The following is a 20,781-nucleotide window of genomic DNA, read 5'->3' on the forward strand; positions in this document are numbered from 1 at the left end:
GATCATCACCGCTAGGGGAAACTATGACTACTTCATATCCTTCACCGATGATTTAAGTAGATATGGGTATATCTACTTAATGAAGTATAAGAGTGAAGCTTTTGAGAAATTTAAAGAATTTCAAAATAAAGTAGAAAACCAATTGAACAAAAGGATAAAGGCACTACGATCCGATCGTGGTGGATAATATCTAAGTAATGAATTTGATTCACACTTGAAAGATTGTGGCATTGTGTCACAACTCACTCCATCGGGTACACCACAACTTAATGGTGTTGCCGAAAGGAGAAATCGAACCTTACTAGATATGGTTCGATCCATGATGAGTCAAACCGAGTTACCCGACTCGTTTTGGGGATTTGCAATCGAAACTGCAATCAAATCTTTGAATAATACTCCAACAAAGGCAACCGAAAAGACTCCATATGAGATGTGGAAGCACTACTACAAAAATAGACGTAATGCAACATTTTGTATGCAACACTTTATGCTTATGTTGCAATTTTGAGTTAATTATGCAACACTTTGTTCAAAAATGTTGCTTTTACTTATAAAGGGCATCACTTTAAGAAAAGTGTTGCATTGTATTACTATAAGTGCAACATTTTAACACAAATGTTGCATTTTGTTGCAACACTTAAGCAACACTAGTGTCACATATTCCTATTAATTTTTTTCATTTACCGCCTTCCTAAATACTAGAGTGAAAATTAGGGGCCATTTTAGTTTTTGGGGATACTAATCATCAAAGACTAAACTAAAAGGGAATAAAAAAACAAAACAAAAAACCTAGAAACGTCTACCTAACAACACGTCTCTTCTACTTCATCAAAACCATGGTTTTAAAGTCCTATTTTTGATTTTTTCACTCATTCTCTAATCCTAATTAAGAAATCATCCAATTTCAATAAAGGATTTCAATTGGGATTATTATAGTTGAACTGTTGAAGTCATCTTTTTTATACAATCAAGCAGCGCTCAATATAATTGATTAAGATTCTATCCATAGGTATACTCCGATTTCAATATAATTTCTTTTGAATTATTTCTTATCGTTTTATTTGTGTGAACTATCAGAGATAATATTTGGTTGTAATTGCACTCACTCTTCTTGATGTTGTCGAGATGGCTTTTGTAGGAAGAGTACCATTTAGATTGTCATGGGCATTTGGCTTGCAATATTTTACATAATTATGTTCATAAGATAAGTTTTCTTTTGTTCGGAATGCAAATAAGTTTCTGCATTAGAAGAAATTTGCTTTTCAAATCAGTGATTTTGTTTAGTTGTCTTAATTGGGTTCAAGGCCATCTGTTTCGTTTCGTTACTATTTCTTTCACATTTTATATTTTTCCTGGGGTTTCGAATATCTGGTATCATACAATCAAGTACTCAAAATAGCTATTTGTCATGGGCATTTGGCAAATTGTGATTTCAAGTAGTACTAAACAAGAACAATCCTCCCGATTCAGTGAAATGAGCTATAGTTTTATGCAGTAGCTTCAGCTACTATATTTCATACTTTTGTGATTATAAGATAAGAAAACTTAAGGCTTGAAAAAATCTAGTTTATGCCTGTGATTTCAGTCATTAACCTGTAATACGATGTTCCCTGACATTAGAAGTTCGATCAACAATGCATATTCTGGAAATAGAAATTTTAAAAGAATATCCTTTTAGTTATGTTCTGAGTAAATATGATAGACTTCATATGCTAAGAGTAGTCTATGATTAATATTTAGATATCGGTGTTCAAGATTTTATTTGTTGAATATTCTACCTAAGTTTTTATCTTAATGCCACTTTTCGTGTTATGACACTTGACGACTGTAACTAATCAATTATTCAAGCAAGTTAAGAATAAAAGAAAGGTCATCATTATGGACTATGCTAGATGCATTTTATTTAGATGTGTTCTTATGTTTTGCGTGTTTTGATTGATCAGGCTAAGCACTACAAGGAAAGAAACGGGAAGTGCTATCTGATAGCTGATAGGTATGTACTTTGGCTGAGCATTAAACCATTTTTAGACCTTGCCAAATTTTTTCTCTCTAAATATTGAGACTTCATATAGTATCTGAATAGGAATGTTGTTTCTGAAAATATAGATAATTGACACTCCTTGAAGAAGATGAGTACTTGTTACATTGACGCGTCACTATAGCTGCGTCATGTGTATTGAGGATTTGGTGGAAAATTTACGCCATTTCCAAGACACCACTTTAATTTAGGCAAAGACATGAATTTTTTTTTTAAAAAACAGACATTTCGAGATACATCTGTGTCTAATGGTTGTATTTAGGATTTCGCGTCTCGGGGAATACTTAGAAGTTGTGACTATCCTATCTCGCCAATGTTACTGAAAAGGGTTACAATAATTTAGGGTCACATAATGTTTATGTCTGACTAGTGGGAGATTTACAAAGGGAAGATGTGTACGTAACATTATAACAATTAGTTTAGTCAGGTATGCAAAGGCTAATTGATAAAAGGGTTGGAAATAACCACTCAGTTGTTAGATTTCCATGGATAAACTTTCTCCAGTTTCTTATCTTTTTGAAAAAATCTCTTCCTAGTGGAAGATTTGCAATGGAAAGACGTGTAACATTACAACATTTTGTATACCTATCTTTAATCTTAGTTTATTAACCATATATTATAGGATAGGTTTAACTAAGAAACATTGCATGTGAGACAATGTAACCAACTTTAGACTAATCAACTATCGATTTCGTTCCATTAATTTGATTGTTTACCTTTGATTAAAATATCCCTCACAAGCTTGTGACCGCCACAAGGAGGAAGGGCTGAGTCTTTATATGTATTCTTTTTCTATGTGTGTTTATACTTGATTCTCCCTTTTGTGAATTTACAGTAGCCATCAGGATACAACCAAATTATTTATAAGGTTTTTTCCTCATGGGTCAATCAATAGATACACAAATTTGTTTATAAGCTTTTTTCCTCGAGGGTCGATCAATAGCTTTCAAAGAGGATAATAATTAAGTATAGAAGACAATGACAATAAAATTTGTGATGCAGGGAGTATCATATTACAGTTGCTCTTGTTTATGTTTGTGTATTCATCTTGTCTATATTTGTGTATAGATCGATTGATAGTAGCTCTCATAACTTGATACTTGTCAAACTATACTTTCGCCTAATAAATTAATGGATTAATTAATGAGAACAATCCATATTATTTGGCTCCTTCTTATATTAATCCAAACTATGCATTAGCTCACATTAATCCAAACTATCCTACATCCTTTCCGTGATTGCACTTATTCAATTTGTTACCTACTAATTCAGGTAATGTATATTATCCTTTTTATTTATTTAAGATCTCATTATCATCACCTTTCACCATTACCATTTTACCACCATTAACAACCACCGACTATAGATCTAAGTATCTAACACCACCATTATCACCACACTCAACCACCACCATTGACCCCACATCCTACTCATCAGGCCACCACCAACGGACCACCCCTACAACAGTTCCAAATTCAGCCACCAGGCCCACCATCCCTTTACCACCACTGTAGACAAAGTCGATCTCCGTGGATGCAAATACGGAAATGCCGCTATCGAAACCGCACAACAAATACCCACCATTATAAAATATGCTGAAACATCTAAATTTTCAAATTCCCAAATTGATGATTTGCCAAATTCGTATAATTTTCAATCCAAATAACAATTAATAAAAACCCACAAAATGTCAAATTACACAACAAAGATAAAGACGGAGTATAATCATCAACAATTTCATTTGTTTGGGTACTAATGAAAAAAAAAATAAACAAATTTTCATGACAAGGGCACCAAGAAAATCGAATTTTGTTGCTAATAATTGTATAAAGATTGAATATTGATGCCATTGGAAGAATTAATATTGAATTTTGAAGAGAAAAAAAAAAGGAAAAAAAATAGTAAAATAGTTGAACATGATGGTGCCACCAAATCACCAATGAAGGTGACCCATAAAGCAGCACCCCGTGATGTAGAGAAGCAAAGTAGGTGTAATGTTAAGCGCATCGGTGAGAGCTAATGAAGATCGTCTGATTTGAATGTTTTAGGTAGGAAAATGGACACAATGTTTTGGGTAACAATGGAGAAGTAGTGCGTTATGTGGAAGAAGGTTAGATAATTCAATTCATGTAAGATATGTTACCTGTTAATCAGGTAGCCAGCCACTCGGGTTCAATGTAAGAAGGATGTAAGATACTATGGATTAAAGAGAGTTAAAGCATAGTGTGGAGTAATATAAGAAGGGCACCTATAGTATGGATTATTCTCGTTAATTAATCCTAAATTAATTAGTTAATCTAGGATTGAGATTAGCGTAACATTTTTTGCATACCCAATATTGATCTTAGTTTATTGACCATATAATATCGGATTGGTTTAACGAAAGAATGATACAAAAAGAGTATTATTAGTTGTTTGGTTTTTTGCCAGCTTTATTATTATTCTTATTATTATTTTTTTGTTATCATTTTAGGGGTCAAATTTGGAGGGAGTCTTGAAGTCAATGCTCACTGGACTTGGATATCAGGTATACAATAGGTTTTTCGGAAATCTAGTAAAAGAGTTTGTTTTTTGTAAGGCGGTTTTATACTAATATAATTGTTAAACTGATGCAAACACACCCTATTAAATTTGTGTATAACCAACCGTCTTAGACAAGTATTTATGATAGTTTAAATAAGTGTAGCATGATATGTGAACTCTAGCATCGTCACTTAACATGCTTATTTTTATGATTGTTGCTTTGAGCATACTCAATGATAAATGATAAACTTGAATGTTTTTTGTTCTTTTTCCCGATTCAATCACAAAATGGTGAATTGATTGGGATTTTGTCGATATAATTGATTGGTATTTTGTCAAAAGGTATGATACTCCAATTTCAATTATTTTTATCATTTATATAATTAAAAGTATTGTTTTCATTGTTCAAATTCATTATTGAATTGTATCGGGGCCTGGCTGTGATTATAGTAGTGTGATTAATAAACTTTGAGGAGAACCAGACCAAGTTGAACATCCACCATTTTAAAGATTAACATTATATTACTTTGGCAGAAGAGTCCCTTCCCTCAAATAAAGTCAATCATTAGTGTACTCGTCAAATTCGGCAACCTGGGCAACAATATAAGCAAGTCCTCTTTTGAAAGATTTTTCCTGAACCAAAACAAAACCACAGTTTCTAATGTGTAAGACTGAAAATGAGACGGAAACCAACTGTAAATATATAATGCTCTGAAAATTATTGTGTACCTGATAACACAAGAACTGAGTCACTGGAAGATTGGCTAAAGCTTTGTTTGCAGCCTGTAGTTGATATTTATGAGGTTTTTTTAAATGATTATGTTGATGAAGTTGTCAAGGAGTACTTATCTTAAGGTATGTATATATCTTCTTCATTGCTGATTCTTTATTTCTCTCTCTTTTCTCCCGTAAGTCTTGCCGATGAATGTGAGGAGTGATTGATGAGAATTGCCCCCTATTTTAATGCGGGAACAAAGAACAGAAAGAACAATATCTTCTTCATTGCTGGCTAGGCTTGTCAAATTTAATATGGCTTAAGCTTGACCAAGGTTGCAAAAGCTCTATTAATTGGAGGGCAGGAAGTTCATTTGTTATTATTCTATGTGATCTTACTTTTTGCAGCCTAGGCATACCTTATAGTGACGTTCACAGTAGTTGTTGGCTGAGATAGCTATGATTGTAGTGTCAATATGGTTATAGTTGGGGTGGGCGAGTGTCCGAGTACAAGATCAGGCTTCACTTACGAATGGGTTTAATTAGCTTCCTGGCTGAGATGGCTATGATTTACTAATTGAATCAACCGCTTGTCGGCATTGGCTGGGGTTAATCATTTGGTTTGCTTGTTTTTTCTTTTTTTTTTTTTAGCTTTCACTAGGGTTACAAGTTGTATTAGCTAGTAATAAGATCAGTTATAATCTGATATTGATTCTCTAATGCAATTCTTGCATTACAACCTGTTGTTCCCATTTGAGTTTTTGCTTGTAATTTGTTGATAACTATTGTTATGCACATGGGATTACCTCTAACTTTCCTTTCATCAACCATATGTTAATCCGTCCTTTGGTTACTCCGCATTATATTTCCTAATAAAGCACAATCAAAGCCTTTAAATATTCCACGATCCTCAAATCTAATTGTGTTCCATTTTTTACGTTACAGGTTGCATTTGAGGTATTACTATTTTGCCGTGGGTTGATTTTCTGTTCGGGTGGAAACATACATATGGTCTAAAGTACAACAATGAAGACTCTTAATATAATAATCGTTACTCATTTGTTCTATTTAAACATTTGCTATATTTTTTCTACTTAAACATTTGCGAAGTTCTACTTTTGATTCTTTTTGGAAATGTAATTGACATTCATTTTGTGACTGAATGTATTGCAATTTTGGAATGATTTGCAATTGAATGCACAATTAGTGAGAATTACAATTAAGTATTGTCTTTGGATAAAGTAGTGTTGCATTTGTTTATTACAAGTGTTGTTATTGGACGTAACTAGTGTTGCGTTTACAAAATAAAAATGTCGCATTTGGTTGTTATAAGTGTTGCTTTTCAACATGAAAAGTATTGCATTAGTTCAGGAAGTGTTGCTATTTTTTCACAAGAAGTGTTGCATTAGCAAATAAAAATGTTGTCTTTGAAATTGACAAAAGCATTGCATAAACATAACATATGCAACACTTTATAAAAGTGTTGCTTTAGTTTGAAAAGTGTTACATTAAGTGTTGCAATGACCTAATGCAACAAGACTTTATGTAGCACTTCATTAAGTGTTGCATAAACTCTAAAACAACATTTATACGACATTATGCAACAATAGCTAACTGTTGCTACAGGATCACAATGTAGTAGTGAAGGGAAGGGTTCCTAATATATCCTATATGAAGATTTGGGGATGTAATGCTTACATCAAGGCAAAAACCGACAACAAGCTTGCCCCACGATCCGAAAAATGCATCTTTGTAGGTTACCCCATTACCTCCCGAGGATATTACTTCTACAAACCTCAAGAAAACAAAGTGTTTGTGTTTAGTGAGGCTGTCTTCTTAGAAACTGAGTTTATTTCTAAGAGACATAATGGGAGAAATTTTGAACTTGATGAAGTTCAAGAGCCACAAACCGAAGTAGAGACGCAAGAAGATGTTCCTTCGTCATCTAATCTTGTTGTTAATCCACAACCAAGGAGGTCAGGTCAAATTTCAAGACATCCTGAAAGATATGTTGGACTTATCTAAGAGGATGGAAGTCTTTATGTGTTACTTCTTGAAAGTGACGAACCGACCACCTACAAAGCTGCAATCTCTAGTCCAAATTCAGCTTTATGGCTTGAAGCCATGAAATCCGAAATTAATTCTATACATGAAAATCAAGTTTGGAACTTGGTAGATTTACCTGAAGGGATGAGACCTCTTCAGTGCAAATGGATCTTCAAAGTAAAGAATGGCATAGAAGGACATGATGATGTCTACAAAGCTAGGTTAGTTGCAAAGTGATGCGTATAGAGGGGGGGTAAAAATTATAATAAATTTCAGCGGGAATTACAAATAAATTCCGTTCAAAAACAAGCCCGAAAATAAAAATAACGGGAATTCAAGTCACGAATTGGCAACAAAGACAAGCGCGCAAAACGAGGAAGACGGACTCACAAGACCACGGCTAGGCTGCCGTGTGAAATGGGTGGCGGAAATTCAAATCCTATTTCTTTTACTTGCCTCGCAATCTATGTTGTCAATGTAGTTTTTTCACATAGAATTAATTTAGTAAAAGGTGATAGGAACTAGGTTGATTGCATTCAATATGGGTCAATTTGTAGTCACCCCTCCATCCCCCCTACTCGGCCAAGAGGCTATATAAGCCACATTTGTAGATCATTTTTATTCAGGTTGGAAAGAAATTAAAATTTGAGATTGTTTTCTCTGAAATTGTCTTGTCTTCTTGTGTTGTTACACGAGTTGGTTTGGCTTAAGAGGTCGGAACGAGCTTTTCGTACCTTGCTTGAACTTAGGACGTGCTCCAAGGTTTAAGTCGAATTGTTTGACGCGTATCGAACAATTCATCCATTGTTATCGCTATAGGTCTAGCGGTAGCAAATATCTCCAAAGTTCACACAAAAACAAAAAAAGAAATTCAAATCACTATTCACGTGTACTGTTCACAGGTACTATTCATCAACAAAAAACTCAAAAAAAATATTTATCCGTTCAATTTTCCCGAAATGGCATTTAACCACGAACAATTGCCCAAATCAAGTCAAGTCGCTTCCGCACCCATACCGCATACGCTGCAAGTGGTATCAGAGCTTCGGCTCTTGATTTCCTTAAACCAAGACGATCCTGTCGGGAAGAACAAGGTGTTTGATCCAAGTTTACCACCTGTCTTTGATGTTTACGATGATGAAGTTCCATCCAGTCCGGGACGGTTCTGCTTGTTCAACCAGGCCATACCGTTGCAGCACATCAACGAACTAGAAGGTTCATCACTCTTTCACGATGGTTTTGTGAAGGAGACTAATCTTGCTGCCAATTTTAATTTGCCTCCTATATTCGATGTCATTTTCAATTGCAATGATCCAACATCGGAAACGAGATGGACAGCCCCGGAGAATCTTGGGATCAAACCTGAACCCGTGTGTCTCTTCGGTTCGACATGCTATTGTGTACATTGGAAAGCCTTGGTGAATGACACCCTTCTTGTTCACGGTTTTGAGGATACTCCGAGATCAGTTCGTGGGCTAACACATTTCGTGGAGAAGATGTTTCGGAACTGTAAAGTTTGTGGGTGGAATCAGCCACAATCATCGAAGGTGTTCAACCCGGGCATTGGGTAGGAAAGGATAAACGCAAAACCAGCATCTCCTCCTCGACACTTAAAGGTACAAGAATCGGGGCGATTCTTTTTGAAGAAAGGGAGAGTTGATGCGTATAGAGGGGGGGTAAAAATTATAATAAATTTCAGCGGGAATTACAAATAAATTCCGTTCAAAAACAAGCCCGAAAATAAAAATAACGGGAATTCAAGTCACGAATTGGCAACAAAGACAAGCGCGCAAAACGAGGAAGACGGACTCACAAGACCACGGCTAGGCTGCCGTGTGAAATGGGTGGCGGAAATTCAAATCCTATTTCTTTTACTTGCCTCGCAATCTATGTTGTCAATGTAGTTTTTTCACATAGAATTAATTTAGTAAAAGGTGATAGGAACTAGGTTGATTGCATTCAATATGGGTCAATTTGTAGTCACCCCTCCATCCCCCCTACTCGGCCAAGAGGCTATATAAGCCACATTTGTAGATCATTTTTATTCAGGTTGGAAAGAAATTAAAATTTGAGATTGTTTTCTCTGAAATTGTCTTGTCTTCTTGTGTTGTTACACGAGTTGGTTTGGCTTAAGAGGTCGGAACGAGCTTTTCGTACCTTGCTTGAACTTAGGACGTGCTCCAAGGTTTAAGTCGAATTGTTTGACGCGTATCGAACAATTCATCCATTGTTATCGCTATAGGTCTAGCGGTAGCAAATATCTCCAAAGTTCACACAAAAACAAAAAAAGAAATTCAAATCACTATTCACGTGTACTGTTCACAGGTACTATTCATCAACAAAAAACTCAAAAAAAATATTTATCCGTTCAATTTTCCCGAAATGGCATTTAACCACGAACAATTGCCCAAATCAAGTCAAGTCGCTTCCGCACCCATACCGCATACGCTGCACAAAGGGTTTTACCCAAGTTCAGGGTCTTCACTATGATAAAACCTTTTCCCCTGTAGCCATGCTAAGATCCATTCAGATATTGTTAGCAATTGCCACATTTCATGACTATGAAATATGGCAGATGGATGTAAAAACCGCTTTTCTAAATGGGCATTTAGAAGAGGAGGTGTACATGTTGCAACCTGAAGGTTTTGTAGATCTCAAAAATCCTAACAAGGTGTGCAAGCTTAAGAGATCCATTTATGGTCTTAAGCAAGCATCTAGAAGCTGGAATCATCGATTCAATCATGTTATAAGAGAAAATGGTTTTACTCGGAAGTGTTGAGGAACCATGTTTATACATGAAATTCAGTGGAAGCTATGTTGTGTTCCTAATATTGTATGTGGATGACATACTACTCATTGGAAATGACATTCCAATGTTGTCCTCCGTCAAGGATTATTTGGGAAGTCATTTCCAAATGAAGGATTTAGGAGAAGCACAACACATACTGGGTATCCGGATCTATAGAGATAGACCCAAAAGGATATTGGCATTGAGTCAAGAATCTTACATTGACAAGATTCTTCGACGCTTCAACATGGATAAGTCTAAGAGAGTCTTAATTCCTATGAGTAGTGGAATCTTTTCGAGCAAGTCTCAATCTCCTTCCGAACCTGAAGATGTTGAGCGCATGAAATTGATTCCCTATGCTTCCGCTATTGGATCAATCATGTATGCCATGATATGCACTCGTCCAGATGTCTCATATGCTCTAAGTATGCCAAGTAGATTTCAAAAGAATCCAGGTGAGAGTCACTGGATAGCTGTGAAGAATATCCTTAAGTACTTGCGAAGTACTAACGATTCTATCTTAGTGTTTGGAGGAGACTCCGAGTTGTGTGTTAAGGTTTACACAGACTCGAGCTTTCAAACAGATAGAGATGACATGAAATCACAAGCTGGTTTTGTATTCATGCTCAATGGTGGTGCCGTCAGCTGGAGAAGCTTCAAGGAAGCTGTGATTGCGGATTATACCACGAAGACTGAGTACGTTGCATCATCAGAAGCTGCCAAAGAAGCTGTATGGATTAGGCAATTCATGGAAGGGCTAAGAGTAGTTCCTACCGCCAAGGATCCCATTACTCTCTATTGTGACAACAATGGAACTATCTTCCAAGCTAGAGAACCAAAGTCTAGTAATAAATCTAGACATGTACTCAGAAAGTTTCATATCACTAGAGATTTTATTGAAAGAAAGGAAATTGCGATTTGTAAGGTTGGGACGGATGATAACTTAGCTGATCCGCTCACCAAGCCTTTATCGCAGGCGAAACATGATGGACATGTTGTATCCATGGAGCTTAAACGTATGCCCAGTTTGTATTAGAGTATTTGATATGAAATAAAATGTGTTTTATTTGTTCATATAGAATAATCGCATTTGTCTTTTAATTTTAATTTTAATTTTATTTCTTTGTCATAACTAAATGAGTTGTTAAGACAATGTTGAACCCCATTAAAGTGAACTAGATTGACATAGTAATAGCCCATAGTTACTTACATGAGGTGACGTCTCGAAGTAACTAGAGTGTGATGCGGTTGATGACAAGTTCAAATGCCATAGAGTCATAAGATATGACTAGCTGATCACATAGGCATACTGTGGGGACACTCTGCCGGGCTTATGACCGCTTATAGAGTTCTGGCATTTTTTATAGCCTGGTCGTGGCGAGAGCTACTATGGTATTCTTATGAGTCAATTCTATGATTAATGACTGTTCGTCTGAGATGACAAAGTTTCAGAGTGACTTTGATTTATGTTCGGCGGCCTTCGTAATTGGGGTCTAATGGGCATATTTTGGGTCATGATGAGTTGTGGCTAATCGAAGGGAAGAGTGCAATAGGAATTGTCCATCCCCGTCAGGGTTATCTTATATCTCAAGGCCACTCGAGGAGCAATGAACTGGAAATGCGTGGCCACGCTCGGAAGGTATCTATGGTAGATAACTTCGGTCAGACAGTTGTTCTCCAGATCGAGGAAACCACTCACGATAAGATCAAATGCAAGTACGACCTGCAAGACACCTTGCATTGAGTGGGAGATAGTAATAGGACAAGAGAATTGGTGACGCACACTTGTCGCGGACAAGTGGGAGATTGTTGGAGTATGTGTCCTCGACAATAATGCGATCACATGTTTAAATCTCATATTCAGAATACATAAGGGAATGTAACATTTTATTGTCAACTGATCCACATAAATCGGTAATGATTGGCTGACTAGAGTTTGACATTACTGTCGTGTGACGATGGTGATCAGTTGATCACATAAGGTTATACCTCTAGGGAAACATTCTTAATTGATTAATTGATTAACTGTATGATGATACAAGTTAATTAATTCCTTAAAATTGAACAAATGATTTTGTGAGTGATAATACGTATCGTATTGTAATTTGATTAAATAAGATTCGTGTTAAGTAATTAAATTATTTTATTACTTAAGGTTTATTTATTATTTATGAAACAATAAAATAAGAATGAATTGGTTATTATAAATACAAGTAGTTGTGATTTATAATTATATGACTCATTTTAAGTAATGGTAATTGTGAATTACTAGTTAATTTTTGTATGTGATTTATTTTGTTTATATAATGATTTTTAATTTGTTAAAAATGCATTATTTAAAAGACATGTCTAGTAACATGTCCAATTTGTCACACAATACAATTTAACAAATTGACAAAGTTAAAATGGATCCATTTTACATATGTAAACCCTGTAAATGGAAGAGGATGGATTATTTGTGCTTTAATTAGTTTAATTAGTGGGTAGCATGATAATTACCTACTAATAGGGTTGCATACCTATTGTTCTTGTGAAGAGAAACATCATAAGCTATTGGGCACTCTTCCCCCTCCATCCACCCATCCACTCTAGAGAAAAAGAGGAAGTTTTTCTCTTCTTATTTTACACTAATTCATTCTAATTATTTCATTGACTTGAATACATCTTATCTCACTAGGTTTTGTTGTTGAACAAAATTCAAAACTCACATAAATCTCTAATATTATTCTCTTAATACTAGAAGTAGTATACATATAATATTAGTAATTTTAAGGGGACAAATATTAATTCTAGTAATCAAATTAATATTTGTATTAAGAAGGATTTCCTTGGTACAATCCTTGAGGAGAGATTCCATAATTGAATCTTGTTCATCCATTTGGAAAGCTCAAGAACTAAGTAAGGAAGGAGACCTTACTAGTGCCCTAATAGCCAAAAATACATTTGTAAGGAACCGTTTTTCATCACTCTTGTATTTTGTTTTGCATGCATAAGATCTAGAATTAATTTTATGACTAAATTAATTTATCACATATTCAATATGTAAACTTATGAGATTGATGAATCACAACAGTTTATTATTGGATTGGATTATTCGTATTGGGATACTGTTTTATCGGTTATCCTCAGTCGCGGACTGAGACGACATTTGTGTTTATATTTCGGGACATGAGATTGTTATGAGATTATCCTCAGTCTCGGACTGGGACGACAATTAGTTATGAGATTATCCTCAGTCTCGGACTGGGACGACATTTATGCTTATCCCCGGGCCAGGAGTTGGCGGGGCGACGGTGTCGTGGAGCCTTGGTCACGGACCGGGACGACTAGTGTTGTTATGATGGGAATTGGTGGTGGTATTTATTCCACGTGCGTGTTACATCTGTTAAGTTTGTATTTTAATGTTGTGTGATTATCCTACTCAACCTCGTGGTTGACAGTGTATTCGTGAACACCTGCGGTGAACCGTTTTATGGGGAGCAGATTTGACAGGTACTAAAGATTAGCTGACTTGGGAGCATTGGGATGAGAGCTTGACTTGGACCATAGTTGAAGTCTAGATCACATAGAATAATTATATCACTTTATTTATTTTCGTTGCGAATTGTAAATGTTTTTATATTAAGTTTTAGTTGGTTAAGTTGTAATAAACATGTAATCGCTAAGTTTTAATTTAAAGTACTTTGGTATTGTTGTACTTTGTTATTCATTACCTCGGGAAACCGAGATGGTAACGCTCTCATTTACTTGGGATTCTAGCTAAAGGCTCCTGAATAAATGGGGGTGTTACAGTTTATGTTGTGAATGAGTAAATGAATTGGGAAAGTTGGGGTTTTAATCCCGTTATATTTGAAATTCATGGGGGAGACGAGCGGCTTTATGTCGGGACGAGCGGATTCTGCTGCAATTGGCTTTAGGAAAAAGACGTGCTGGGACGAGCGTCTTTTGAGGAAGACGAGCGTATTTTTGAGGTAGGACGAGCGGATTGTTGTCGAGACGCTCGGATTCCTTGTCAGGGAGAAATCCCAAATTTTACCAGCTGCAGGACGAGCGGATTCTCTTTAGGACGAGCGTCCTGACTTAGACGAGCGGATTCTCAGGTGGGACGCTCGGATTCTCAGTCAGACCAAAAACTTATTTTTCCAGCTCTCTCAGGACGAGCGGATCCTACCCAGGACACTCGGATTATATTCAGGACGAGCGAATTCCCTTTGGGCCGCTCGGATTCTCCCTCTACCACACGAATTCAGGTCCATCCGTGGGTATTTCATAACCCGTGTCATTCACTCTTCATTCATTTGGTCTTCATTGTGGGGGCACTACGAAGGCTTGGATAGCCTAGGCAATTGCTATCCCCACACTATGTCAAAACACTACACATCAATAATCACATAAGTCCCTCCCTCACTTTCTCTCAAAATGATGAAAATCTTGATCAAGGCATAAAAATACAAATCTAAAATTGACAAAAATGCAATAAAATAAATAAAATGCAAGTTAAGGGGTTAGAATATTTACAAATGGTGGTTTAGGGAGGACTCCACCAAACTCTCATCCATAAATGAGATGTCAAGGGGGCATATGCATGGTGTTGTTGATGTTGCTCAACACCTTGAAAAAGTAGTCGAAAGCTTGTTCATTGTCATGATAAAGATCTTCAATAGACCTTTGCACACGTTGTTCTTCATTATGATCTTGGGTCATATCATTACCGATATAGGGATTGCATATCCCCTCAAACTCATCATCCCAAAGACCGCATACTTCATTTACTTGTTCCCCAATAATATCACGAGTTGATAAGAACAATTCCTCTTTTTTCTTGTCATTATGGCCAATGAGGCCTTCCTCTTCTCTTGTCATGAGTGGTGGTGAGTTATTCAATATCTCATTCTTGTTGAAACATCCTTGTTCGTTGGACGGAGCATCTTGGAGGTTACCCATTTTCGTCTCCCATATGGGTGGTGATTCTTTACCCATAGCTTGTTCTTTGCATTGAGATGCCAACTTCTTCTATCACTTTCTCGGCTATAATGATCAACCATGAAACACGGCTCATGTAAGCGGGGAGCTCTCATTGTCTTGTCAAGATTAAAAGTAATTTTTTCATCTCCCACTTCAAGGGTGATTTCTCCATGTTTCACGTCAATCACCGCTCCCGCAGTGTGTAAGAAAGGTCTTCCTAAAATGATAGGAATGTTGGAGTCTTCCTTCATATCAACAATAACAAAGTCCACCGGGATGAAGAACTTGCCAATTCTTACCGGCACATCTTCCCATACCCCTAAAGGTGTCTTCGTTGATCGATCCGCCATTTAAAGTGTGATATTAGTGCACTTAAGCTCTCCCATTCCTATCCTTTTGCACACCAAATATGGCATGACACTCACACTTGCCCCAAGGTCACATAGAGCTTTGTTGATCGTGGTGTCGCCAATGGTATATGGAATAGAGAAACTTCCCGGATCCTTTAGTTTTGCAGGTGAACTTTCTTGTAGGATGGCACTACTCACCTTAGTGAAAGCAATAGTCTCAAGTTTCCGGATGGATTTCTTCTTTGTAAGAATATCTTTCATTTATTTCGCACAGGCCGGAACGTGATTGATTAATTCCGTAAATGGAATTGAGACTTCCAAGTTTTTGACAATCTCCATAAACTTCCCAAGTTGTTCATCAAACTTAGGCTTAGCTTGAAGACTTGGAAACGGAAGCCGAATCACAATAGGCTCTTTCTCTTTAGCCTTTTCTTCATTCTCCTTTGAAACTTCTTGAATGGTGATGGGTTCTTCTTCTTTCTTAGAGTTTTCAACAACTCTTTCCTTGTTACTAGCATTCACAACTTCTTCATCAACGGGTCTCTTCGGCCCTTCATACCTTGTACCAATCCTCAAATTGATAGCACTCACCGATTCTTGTCTTGGGGGATTACCTTGAGGTGGTAATTCCCCCTTTTGTCTTTGTGAACTTGAAGATGCCAATTGAGCCATTTGGGTCTCCAACATCTTTGTGTGAGCTAGTATGTTGTTAATGGTGATGTCTTTTGCTAGGCTATCTTTTTGCATTTGAGTGAAAAACTCTTGTTGGTTTTTTTTGCATTTGGAGGACCGCTTTTTGAACATCAAAACCTTGGTCATTTGTTTGATTGTATGGAGTTTGGTTTTGATAACTTTGGTTTTGATTCTAAAAGGGTCTTTGAGCTTGGTTTCTCATTGGAGGTGGGGGTGTATGTTGTTTGAGGGTTTTGAACAATTTGGCTTTTGTATGAGAGGTTGGGATGGAATTTGGTGTTTTCATTGTAATAGTTGGAATAAGGGGTACCACTCTTGTATGCTTGGAAAGCATTCACTTGTTCACTTGTTCCCCTACATTCACTTTGGTCATGTCCCAAAGTTCCACAACTCTCACATACTCCACTTGGAATTGATGAAGATGCCACCATGGCATTAACATGTTGCTTAGATTTGGAGGCTTCTCCAAGCTTAGCCATAGACTTCTCAAACTTCAAATTAATGGTATCAATATGAGCACTAAGTTGAGCACCCAATTGAGTAATAGAATCCACTTCATGCTTTCCTCCTATAGGAGCCTTACGAGGTCTACTATATTGTGAGTTATGGACCGCCATTTCCTCAATCTTATTCCATGTTTGATTATCATCAACTTCGGTAAACATACCATTTGATCCCATATTGAGAATGTTTCGGGAGTCTTCATATAGACCATTCCAAAATCGTTGTACAAGGAACCACTCGCTAAGTCCATGATGTGGACAAGATCGGCAAGTATCCTTGAATCTCTCCCATGCTTCATACCAAGATTCTTCGTCCCTTTGTTTGAACCCGGTGATTTGGGCTCTCAACATGTTAGTCTTCTCCGGAGGATAGAATTTTTTGTAGAAAGCAAGTGCCAATTTCTTCCAAGAGTCAATACCAAGAGTAGCCTTATCAAGGCTCTTTAACCATTGTTTCGCGGAACCAATCAAAGAAAAAGGAAATAAGACCCATCGAATTTTGTCTTGATTAACTCCGGTTTGAGAAATCGCATCACAATAGTCACAAAAAGTCTCCATATGAGAATGAGGGTCTTCACTAGGCATCCCCCCAAATTGACTTCTCTCGACTAATTGAATAAATGCGGATTTTACAATGAAATTACCGGTGTTGTGGTGTGGGAGTACCATTTGGTTGGTTCTCCTCGGTTGGTACAGAATGTGATGAAAATTTAGGCAATGTGGGTTGATTTTTTGGTTGGTTTTGTGTTGGGTTATCCTCTCCTTCTCTTGCAAAAGGGTTGATAAACTAAATATTGTTTGGTTGAATGTCCACAATCTTACCAATACCTCTCAAAGTATTTCTAGCAAGTCTTCTATTGTTGGTCAAAGTTCTTTCAATTTGAAGATCAATGGCTAACAAGTTACCTTCTGATCTCCTAGACATGCAAAATATCAAACAACTCGAAAACAATTAGAACAAACCTTGAGGAGTTTGACTTCCCCAACGTAAAGAAAGACACAACTAAAAAGCAATCAAAGAAAATAAAATCAAGTTAACACCGTCCCCGGCAACGGCGCCATTTTTGGTCGGTGCTATTTTTCGGTTACTTGTCGTTAAGAGTTGCCTAGACCAAAACAATATTTATAACTTCACAAAATACTCTACTTTTAGTAAAGAGGTAAGTAAAGGTCGGATCCCAAGGGACGGGTATTGATGTAGGATTTTCGATTGCAAATGGTTGTGTCTAAGGGTGTCACAATTTGGGTTGAGGTAGGAGATCAACTAAACTAAATAACAATGTAAATAAAGTAATGAAAGCAAGCAAGATGATTAAAACGATATATAAACAAATGATTAAAAGCACTAGGGTGTCATGGGTTCATAGGGAATTCATGGGATTTGATCATACAAACATATTTTCTACTAGATGCAAGCAATTATTGTTGTGATGGGATCGAGTTAGTGTATATTTTACAATCTCTAGGAAGGTTTGGGTCCCGGAGCCGAATCGATTAGATTGTACAACACCTACAAGTCGAATTAATCCTCCCTATCCAACTATATGCATGGTCTAATGAGACTCGAGTTGGTTTATGTCTTACAAGTCTCATTGAAAAGATAGGTGATGGGTAAAAAATGCAAGGATTCATAGGCTCACATTTCATCAAACATAACATGTGCATAAGTTGGAATTACAACAAGCAAGCAAATTAATTATGAAAACATATTAGATTAAGCATGAATCAATCCCCGTGTTGGTTTCCCCTAATTCCCCATTAACCCTAGTTAAGGAAACTACTCACTCATTATCAAGTTTAACATGCTAACAAGGTTGTCAATCATACTAGCAAGGCAAAACATGATGAACAATTGAAGATGATTAACAATAATTAAAAAGGATTAAGAGATAATTATACCTATAAAGATGATTCCAAATAATAAAGCAAAGAATAATAGAAGTACTTGATGATTGATGGAAGGTTGTAAATCCTCCAAATAAACCCAAATAATCTTCTAATTACCCAAAATAAATGATGAACAATAGATAAATTAAGGAATCATTAAGAAATGAGATTTGTATTAATGCTAAATTAAGAATTGATTATAAGATTAAGAGAGTATTAGGACTTGATTTAGATGCTATTAAGATGACATTAAGGTGACATGCTAATCTAGGTAGTACAATGGGGTATTAATACTAGAGATTAGGTACAAAGATTATGGTTACTAAGGGCTTAAATGACTATTAAGACCCTTAAGAAAAATTGAGGATGTTCTCCTCTCCAAGGAGATGCTCATCTCCGTTTTGGTGGTCTTCAAGTAATTCGCTCGTCCCGAGCGTCTTGGCTGAGGGACGGTTGGTACTGCAGCAGAATCCAAGCGGATTGTGGGTCGGGACGATCGGATCATTTGGCCTCAAGACGAGCGTCTTGGCCTCAGGACGCTCGGACTGTAGTAGGGCGACGCTCGTCCTGGGCACTGCGACGCTCGAATTCCTTCACAGTCACTTCTCTTCTTTTCTTTCTTCAACAATCCTCAGAGATCTTGTTGGAGATGCAAGGATCCTTTGATCATTGCCCAATCTACTTTATTTCCTACATAGGCCTTCTAGCATTGTCTTCCCTTTGATGCTTGGCCATTGAATTTGATCAATTTAGCTTCATTTTGCCATGAAAATGCATGGTTTGCACTCCTTTCCTACCAAAGGATCAAAACCTCAAAGAATATGCAAAACAAGAAACTAAAGATAATAAATGACCCAATTATGCACTAAAAAGCATAAGAACGAGGCTAATTCGGGGACTAAATATGCTCAAATATGAGTCGCATCAAACATAAGTGTGAATATGAAATGTCAAATTTACCCTCATCCTTGATCTCGAAGGACCCAAACCATACCGTTCACTTTATCCTCAAAACACCCACCCTAAACAACTACGCCCATACCACCTACAACCATCACCATGTTCACCAAAACACCCAAACACACAACGAAGCCTATTTAGTGCTACCGCCCTGAGATTCAAAACACCACCAACGCACTCAGTAGCCATTGTTAAAATGATCTCGTCCAAGCCCCAACCTCAACCACCCTACCATTATCCCACATTCCCATGTTGTTCATCTCACCGTCCATAGATGATGCAGCACTTCTCCCCACCCTAGATCTTCACATTTGAGACCATAAGAGGTATGTGAAAGACTTAAAAAATGAAGAGGATAAGGAGTACTTGTACTTATGTAAATTAAGGAGTCAATTGCTTGATTATGTAGATTAATTGATTCAATGATTTATGAGAAAGTGTATAGAGGATTTTATGAGAAAGAGCAGAGATAGAGAAGAAGGAAGTGGTATGCAAATTCACGGAAAAAAGGTTGCTTTAGAATACACTAGGAACAATGCAAAAAGTGAGGGTAGTTGTGTAATTTTGCCCCTAGCCTAGATATTTGTGTAAAAAGTAAGTGTAAACATATAACCTGAACGGAGGGAATAGTTGGATATGATTTTTCTACAACGTAGAATCAAACAATACATAGAATAATCGCATGAAATTTGTGTAGTTGTTAAGGGAGTACTGTGAAACTTAGAACTCGAGATGATGAATGTAATTCTCATTGATCAAAAGCATAGATGTTACACGCATATATAGTATGTACAAACGATCTACCCTAATATTAACTTCCTAATATTACTCCTATAATATCTTACCAAATCTCAACTATCCTTAACCAACTATATTACATATTCTACATAATATACACATGATAATATGGAAGATATTGATGCATATACTTATCCTTATTCTTAACACTCCCCCTCAAGTTGGAGCTCTAGGAACACCGAGTCCCAACTTGAACTGCAAATGATCAAATAGTTCTCCTCCCAACGCTTTTGTGAACAAATCCGCTATTTGTTCTTTACTCCTTACATGCATCGTTTTAATCTCTTTAGACACCAAATGTTGCCGAACAAAATGACAGTTTATCTCAATGTGTTTCGTTCTATCATGAAACACGGGATTCTTTGCTATGTAAATGGCCGCCTGATTATTGCAATATAAACTCATCGAACTAGTATGGAAAACGCCTAAAGAAGCAAGGAACGACTTTACCCATATTAATTCACTCGTTGCCGCCCCCATAGCTCTATACTCTGCTTCCGTCGTCGATTTCGCCAC

At 36.8% G+C, this 20,781-nt stretch overlaps 1 long non-coding RNA gene and 1 other non-coding gene across 2 annotated transcripts; both read left to right on the top strand.

Annotated features, from left to right (window-relative positions):
* Positions 1-761: 761 nt before the first annotated feature.
* Positions 762-6,494, top strand: LOC141623694 (uncharacterized). The gene is made up of 4 exons (XR_012533525.1): positions 762-1,009; positions 1,944-1,993; positions 4,512-4,565; positions 6,221-6,494. It is a non-coding gene; the product is annotated as an uncharacterized LOC141623694 (long non-coding RNA).
* A 10,370-nt stretch (positions 6,495-16,864) lies between these two features.
* Positions 16,865-16,971, top strand: LOC141624972 (small nucleolar RNA R71). Its single transcript, XR_012534773.1, has one exon. It is a non-coding gene; the product is annotated as a small nucleolar RNA R71 (small nucleolar RNA).
* The last annotated feature ends 3,810 nt before the right edge of the window (positions 16,972-20,781 follow it).

Source organism: Silene latifolia, chromosome X (genome assembly GCF_048544455.1).
Source record: "Silene latifolia isolate original U9 population chromosome X, ASM4854445v1, whole genome shotgun sequence".
NCBI lineage: Eukaryota > Viridiplantae > Streptophyta > Magnoliopsida > Caryophyllales > Caryophyllaceae > Silene > Silene latifolia.